Raw genomic sequence first — 7,714 nt, forward strand, 5'->3', positions numbered from 1 at the left:
GCGCCTGGGTTTTGTAAATACGCCAGAGACAGTGGGTCCAACAGGTGTTTTGCTGAGTCCCGGAGCTGACTGGGGCCAGGGTGCGCGTGTGAGACTCTGAGGAAAACAGTTACAGGACTGCCCCGCCCCGCCGACTTGCGCTCGCGTGATTGCGTAGGAGCAGCCTTTGAGCGTATGCAACTGCTTGGCAGAAGGATGTGGGAAACCTGCGGCTGGCTGGCTGGCTGGTGGCTGGCGAAGACCGCGGTGTTCTGTGTAGTATGTAAAGATCCGTCTTCTCGGGCCTGTGGGAAGACAGCTTCTGAGGGTCGAGGACTGCGGGGATCTAGTACAGGGTTTTGAGCACCTTGAGACTACTCCTCGCCTGTGTGGCCTCCAGATCCACCAGGAGCCTAGAATGAATTGTGTCTGTGGCCCAACTTAGCTCCTCAGTAAGAAGGCCAGGCATTAACTTGGGGAGGCACAGGCATGGTTACAACAGCTGGGATGTTGAACCCAGAGGAAGCAGTCCTGAGGTGGTATGTGACCTGTGTCTGCAAGTATTGGAAAGATGCTTGTAAACAAAGGTTGGACACCACTCATGCCAGCTGTGGGACAAAAGAGGGTGTTTTTTTTTTTTTTTTTTTTTTTAGAGGAGATAAGAATGGACGCTTGGCGTTCTGTCCAGGAGCTGAGTGCAGCCGGCTGGATATTTACACTTATTAGAGAATTGTGAAGATTAAGAATTTTCCTCTGTACCACATGCTGCGGCCGGCCACTGATTACAGGTTAGGGAGGCTGAGACAGGAAGATCACTAGGAGTTTGATCTGTATAGAGACAGACAAAATTGTTGCAAGTCTGAGGAAGCATGGGCAACTATAGAAGTAGTGAGACCCTGTCCCCTTCAGTCATTCTTAGAAACTGCCTCTCTGTTAATAAATATTCCTTTAAAAAAAAAAAATTAGTACAGGGCCTACAGGGTCTCACTACACAGATCAGACTCATAGTGATTCTCCTGTTTTCAGCCTCCCTGGTGCTGGGATTACAAGGTTGTGCCAGTCTGAATCACTGCAGTCTCAGCATGCCCTGGGGGCGGGCTGGTACGGCAGGAACCCCCGACACTGCTCAGCTTTAGTCCGCTGAACTATCTGGCCATCCCTAAGTATTCCTACTCTTCAACAATGTTTTTCCCCCAGATTTTTCAACTGCCACACTACAAAGCCTTTGCTTTTTCATGGTGCATCTGTTTTTAGGTTGGTCTTGAACTCATTGTGTAGCCCAGGCTGGGCTTTAAATCGCAGTGATTCTCTTGCCTCAACTGGGACTTCTGGCATATAACACCACACCCTGCGTTTTCTTTACTGGGCATTAATTCCACATGATGGCTCGGAATTCAGTGCCCAGTCCAACAACAACAGCAGCAGCAGCAGCAGCAACAACAAAAACTACTAAGGAATAATTTCGGTTTGACAAATGTGATCATAGTGCGCCATTACCATCCATCTTTCCTGTTTTCTCCTAGCCTCACAGATCTGACACTCCTCCACCCAGTCTACTTAGGTCAGGCTAGAAGCAAGACCCACCCACCCAGGAGCAACTAAGGACTAATGGTGTAACTGACTTGAGCACATTTTAGCTGAGAAGCTATTCCAGACACAATGCTTTGAGAAGTCAGGATGGAAATGTCTGTGCTGGTCTCAATCAGCTTTTCTTTTTGTTTGTTAGAAGCTTTATTTATATGAGATCACCTTTTGTGCTGAGCACTATTTTTAGAACTCCAGAAGATGGTGGTATGGACCTCCCTGGATGGTAGATGCACCTGGGGGAGCACATTCTCTCTTAGGCCTGCAAGAGTATAGTGAGGTCTTCATGGCTAAAAGCAGGGCAGGATTTGAGTTTTAATGAATAGGAGCTTAAAACTAGATCATAATGGAATTGTTGGGAAGGATAGAAGGTAGGATTCATCAATGAATGCAGAGAGACCTACTTTTCCTGGCATATTTGATTTCTGTGCTGGGCCACTGCATCTGTTCCTCTTAGGTTGATCTTGGGATAGGGTGCAGAAAACTTGTCACTGCTGACTGGTAGGTGGAGACGGTGGTAGCAGAGCAAGGAAAAGCCACCCTGAATCTTTGGCATCTCTAAATGGGACAGAATCCCAGCTGTAAAGGTGGACTAGAAACTCTGAGCCCTGAAATTCCATAGTGGTGCAGTTTGGAAGGCTGAGAGGGCGCTGAAGGGTGAGGCTAGCAGGCGGCAGTTGCTGTTGAGTGGAGGTGGAGGTTGGGTGGGAACAGGGAAGACCACTAGATGAGAAACTGGGCTGGGCGGGTCAGCAGAATGAGAGCCAGGTGAAAGTGCTCTCAGAAAAGCCAGAGAGTATGTGATGTACACGGTTCTATTTTTAATTCATCTATTTTAATATTTATTTAAAGTATCAACTTTAAAGGGCTGCCCTGATAGCTCAATGAACTAAAGCACCTGCTTAGGCAGAGCACAGCGGCTGGGGTTCAATCCTCAGAGTGCGCTGAGATGGCAATTGAGACGGCGTGGTGGCACGTACCTGTAATCCCAGCACTTGGGAGGCTGAAAACAGGAGAATCAGTATGAGTCCGATCTGTGTAGCGAGACCCTATAGATCCTGTACTAAATACATTAAAAACAAAAACAAAAAGCAGCTTACTGAAGGTAGTAGTCTGTGATCAGAAAAGCTAGGCCACCTCTGTTAGAGTGGGCAGGAAACTGGCACTTGTCGCCCATGACTCTTGGGAATCACTGTTTGGACAGTGTGTTCAAACACGAATTCTTGTTCCCTAGGTCTGGGCAGGAGCCCAGAATTCTGCAGTTGGAAGGCTGACTCAAGTCAGTGTGAGTTGGTGCTTTCCCCTTCTCTTGCTGCAGTTCTCCATTTGGAGTCTTAGTCATTGAGGGAAACCCGAAAACCACCGAGTGTCAGGGACAGATGCTGTGACGTCCCCTCCCGGAACACTGGCACTTTCCTGGGACTGCAAGGAAGCCCTCCCTTGCTCAGTTACTCTTGTTCTCCAAGATCTCTTCCCGTCGGGGATGCATCATGTGTGCTTTCTGGTGCTGATTTGATTCTTTATCCAGATGGTTTCTGCCCACTTTGGGGGTGCAGCCAGACAGGCGCAGGGAGGAGAAGAGCTTCAACACAGGCTGGCACAAGGCCAATGGAGGAGCCAGTAGCCAGGTTGAGGTTCCTGAAGTACCATTCTGCTGGGCAGACTTACTCTTTCCTTTCTCTTCCTTGGCTCCGGTTTAACAATCTGTCACATAGCTAATAGATGCTCATGCCTTTCAATGTGGACCAACATTCAGGAAGCATATTTAAATACTGTTACTTAAACTTGCAACTCCAGGAGGCCAGTATTCTTTGTACCACTTTCCAAATGAGGAAACACAGACCCTGGATGATTCAGTCATTTATGTAGGATTACAGGGCTTATAAATGGCAGAGTGGGTGCAAATTCTTCTGACTTCTTCTTCAGTGTTCCTTCTATTTTAATAAAGTCTGCCTCTTTTCTCTGTTCCTGTTGGGAGTCAGTATTACAAAGCTTGAGTTTTTGCAATTTAAATTCTCATTTGTCAAATAAGAATACTGCAACCAGTGTTAAGAATTCAGAGGTGAATGTGATAGTATTTGGTCTCAAGGAGCTCTTAGTCTGTGAAGGGAGACTAATTAATAAGATGTATTTACCAGACTCGTGAGTGCTTTGTGTGTTGGGGTCACTATGCTAGAGGAACCTAAGGACAATTCCATTAGCCAAAGAAGGGAGGTGTGGGAAGGTTAATGGTAGATGTCAACCTCAATGTTGCGTTAATTTACATCTCTTGAATGATCAGTGATGTTGAACATTTTTTTTTTATATTGGCTATTTCTACTTCATTTATTTCAGATGCCCATTTTGAACTGGGTCTTTAACTTGGGGGGGTCTGAATTTTGAGTTCTTTTTATAGTCTAGATATTAGTCCTTTGTCTGGGGAACATTAGCAGAATTTTTTTCCCATTCTTTGGGTTGCCTCTTCACTCTGGTTACTTTTGCTGTGCAAAAGCTTTTAATTTGATGTGATTAGTTGTTGATTCTTTGTGATAATAATTGTATAGTTGGGGTTTTATTCATAAAGTCTTTGCCTCCACCAGTGTCTTCCAAGAGTTATACCTATTCTATCTTCCGGCAGATTTAGTGTTTTTGCTGTAATACTTCAATCTTTGATCCATTTTGATTTTAGTTTATGATGAGATATTTGGGTCTAGTGTTAGTCTTTGGCAAATGAAAATCCATTGTTTTTTCCCAGCACCATTTATTTATTTTGGTACAGGGACTCAATACATAGCTCAAACTCATAGTGATCCTCTTGTTTTCAGCACCCTCCCCTTCCTCCAGTGCTGAGATTACAGACATGCACCACCATGCCTGGTCTCAGCTGGCTCAGCATGCCCGGGGGTAGGGCTGGAGCAGCATGTGGTGCCTGAGATTGAACCCTGGTTCCTGTGGTCTCAGTACGTAGACCTCCCAAGTGCTGCTCAGCCTTGCAAGTGCTGGGATTACAGGTGTGCACTACCATGCCCAGTCTAAGTTGTCTCAGCAGCACACCTCGGGGGGACAGGGCTAGGCACAATGTGCTGGGGATCGAACCCCAGCCCCTGAGCTCTGCCTGAGCAGGGGCTTTAGTCTGCTGAGCTATCTGGCTGGCCCTTATCAGTTTTATTTCTGTGTGATACTTGTAAGTTGTTTATGGTAGGTATCTTTATTGCTCATATTGAGAACTCAGGAAATGGCTACTTCTCCACAGATGTTTTCCACATGTAGTTGGTTTTTGGGTTCTGAATCTATTTCAGGATCCTACCTTGTCAGTTTATTGGGGATGAGAAGTTGCTGCCTGTTTGGCCTAGCCCCTGGTTCTTTGGCATTGGCATAGAGTATTGTTTATCACCCTTAGGCAACCTCATTCCTAGCATACAAAGAAAGGCAACTTAATAGAATAATTATGTCACCTTGGCTAAAGTAGCATGAACAATAATAACAGTAGCACCAAACATAACCCTACAAAGTGACAAACTAACATAGCTATTAGTTCATCACCTTTAACCAAATGAATAGCATTTGTAGCTGTATAAGCAACTGTAAAACAAATCAGAAAATTGTGTACAGTAAATAGCACCTCAGTATGTACATTTTACCCTCAGTGGAGAAAATTTAAAAGGGGTTAGGGGGAAAATCAACACAGCAGTCTGTGATTTTGTATAGGAAAGAGTATGGCTCTCAGCAAGGGAGATGGATAGTAGCATATGGAGCATGGGGACAAAGGCAAAGGAAATTCCTAGAAGAATATTCTAGAAATTCAGATGAGCTGCAGGAAGACCTGCTTGTGGGGAAGAAGCAAATTGGTGTGGGAGAGGGAGGACTAGGAGAAAAATTATGACTATTGTAGAGGAGCTTCAGTGAAGACTGAGGAAATTGAAGTTGGTTTTGGAGTTGGATTTCTGTGTTTTCACCTTTCCCAACACAAATCTGCTATTTATATCATTTCACTGACCCAGGCCTGTTTACCAGATGGCATGAAATCTTTCCCTTTTTAGCCTTTAACTAAGTGTCTTCATCCAGATCGGAGTTCTAAGAAAAGTCATCTTCAGTAAACAATAAACAAGCTCTTTTCCCATCTGCCTCAAAATGTCCATGCACCTGCCTGACCATATCACACTGGGCAAGCGTGGGACGCCTGGCAGCCAGCTCAGGTTCTGTGGGGTTAGGGATTCCAAGGCCCAAGCTGGCCTGGGCCTAGAGCTGCCTGTGGTCGGCCAGCCAAGGGAACCTAAACCAGGGCTTAGTTTGTAGCCTTATCTCAGTTTCTGTGGAGCCATGCTGCTGACACTGGATTGCAGGAGCCTAGCTGACTGGGCAAGAGCCATAGCTGGATGAGGCCATCGTGCCTGGGATGAAGTACTTCCTCCTCGTTTCCCCGTGTGGGGAAAGGCAGGTGCTCAGTAGCACTGTGTGATCTTCATTTGGGTCAGTGCAGGGCCCCCATGGCCTTTGTGATCTTAGTGCTCCTCTTCCTGGGTCTCTGCTGGGGATGCTTAGGGGTGATCCTGGAAGTGTGGGAAACTTAAGTCCCCTGAATAGCTTTGTTTTGTTTCTTTTCAGTTTTTTTTTTTTGTTTGTTTGTTTTTTGTTTTTTGTTTTTTTTTGTTTTTGCAGAACCAGGGATTGAACTCAGACCCTTGCCTAGGAGGATTGAATTTGAGGCTACCTATTTAGAAATGAAAAATGCTGGCATATAGCTTAGTGTTAAAAAAAACAAAAAACCTCTAGGTTCAATCTCCAGAAAATAAAAAGCAACTGTAAGACCGATGTTTCAGTGGTGACAATTCCCGGAAAAGTGTGAAATTTCACCTGTCATTCTTGTTACACCCCTCTATCTTCCTTCTCTCCCTCTTCATTTTATCAATTTGCACACTTCCAGGGACATAGAATGTTGATCTAACTGTATAAATCTCCATATATTAACCATTAGGATGTACCAACCATTGCTGTAAATATTCCTACATAAGAATTCATTCAAATTTATGTAATTTCACAGCTATTTGCATCATCCCCATTTTGCAGATGCTGCAGCTTGGCATGAACGGGATGAGTGAGCCTAGGATTATAGCTAGTCCATTGCAGACCTGGAATATGAATTCAGGTGACTCTGCTCCAGATCCCTTTATGTTCTCCAGGAATTTGTTTTGTTTGGATATGCATACATCAACAATGGGCCAGCGAGACAGCTCAGTGGACTAAGCATCTGCTTTGGCAAGCACAGGGATCAGGGTTTGATCCCTGGTCCCTCATGCCACTGGTGCCTGCCCCCAGGGCTCACTGAGCTGGTGACTGAGTCTAGGTGTGGTGGCACACACCTATAATCCCAGCACTGGGGAGGATGAAAACAGGAGGATCACTGAGTCTCAGCTGTAGAGTAAGACCCTGTACCAAATACATTAAATAAATAAATAAAACCAAGTAAGAGGACCCAAAGGAAACCATTGTTTTTGGAGGGCCAGTGAGATAGCTCTGGATTAAAGTACCTGCTTAGACAGATCCAGGGGGCACTGGTTCGGTAGTTCAATCCCCAGTCTGCTGATTCCCAGCAGTGCAGGCCTGGCCCCCAGGGTGGGCTGAGACAGTGATTGAGACGAGATATGGTGGTACATGCCTATAATCCCAGCTCTAGGGAGGCTGAAAAGCAGGAAGGATCACTACAGGTCTGATGACCTGTGTAGTGAGACTCCGTAGACCCTGTACTCAATACATAAAAATAGATCAACAAAAGTCACTGTGGCAAAAGAAGAGCAAAACCAAAGACAGGTAAACCAGGGCCAGCCAGATAGCTCAGAGGACTAAAGTACCTGCTTAGGCAGAGTGGTGGGTTCGATCCCAACTGTGCAGTGCTGGCCCAATCCCTGGGGCACCCAGAGACAGTGATTGAGACTGGGTGTGGTGACATGCCCCTGTAATCCCAGCTGTTGGGAGGTTGAAGACAGGAGAATCACTATGAGTCCCATCCACATAGTGAAACCATGTAGACCCTATACTAAATACAAAAATAAAATAAATAGACAAGCAAACCAAAAAAAGCTTAACAGAAAACACAGTTCTATATTTTAAGTTCCATCTTGCTGTTCCTGAACCCAGGGGCCTGCTGACTCACGAAAAAGTCAAACCTCTGGGG

The 7,714-nt window shown here is 45.6% G+C and overlaps 1 protein-coding gene and 1 pseudogene across 2 annotated transcripts in view; one reads left to right on the forward strand and one right to left on the reverse strand.

The window, feature by feature from the left end:
- Pfkfb3 (6-phosphofructo-2-kinase/fructose-2,6-biphosphatase 3) overlaps window positions 1-7,714 on the forward strand; it is an 89,975-nt gene that overhangs the window by 26,901 nt on the left and 55,360 nt on the right. The window lies entirely within an intron of this gene.
- Window positions 1-7,714, reverse strand: part of LOC101561145 — a 20,776-nt pseudogene that overhangs the window by 7,020 nt on the left and 6,042 nt on the right.

This window comes from Octodon degus, unplaced genomic scaffold, assembly GCF_000260255.1.
Source record: "Octodon degus isolate 3935 unplaced genomic scaffold, OctDeg1.0 scaffold00071, whole genome shotgun sequence".
Classification (NCBI taxonomy): domain Eukaryota; kingdom Metazoa; phylum Chordata; class Mammalia; order Rodentia; family Octodontidae; genus Octodon; species Octodon degus.